The sequence below is a fragment of the Callorhinchus milii genome, unplaced genomic scaffold, assembly GCF_018977255.1.
Source record: "Callorhinchus milii isolate IMCB2004 unplaced genomic scaffold, IMCB_Cmil_1.0 Scaffold8, whole genome shotgun sequence".
Lineage (NCBI taxonomy): Eukaryota > Metazoa > Chordata > Chondrichthyes > Chimaeriformes > Callorhinchidae > Callorhinchus > Callorhinchus milii.
Window position 1 is genome coordinate 20,960,097 of NW_024704749.1, and position 205 is coordinate 20,960,301.

Genomic DNA, 205 nt, shown 5'->3' on the forward strand with positions numbered 1-205 from the left:
CCCCACTCACCCACCCTCTGCTCTCTCTCCTCTCCCCCCCACTCACCCACCCTCTGCTCTCTCTCTCTTGACCTCCACCCAGCTTCAGAATTGCAATCCATCTCAAATCGGTCACCCAACCTCAGAGCAAAGCAGAGCAGAGCAACGAAAGGATTTGAAACGAAATGACGGGCGTTTATTATTAGTTTGCTATTCGGTTTGGTTG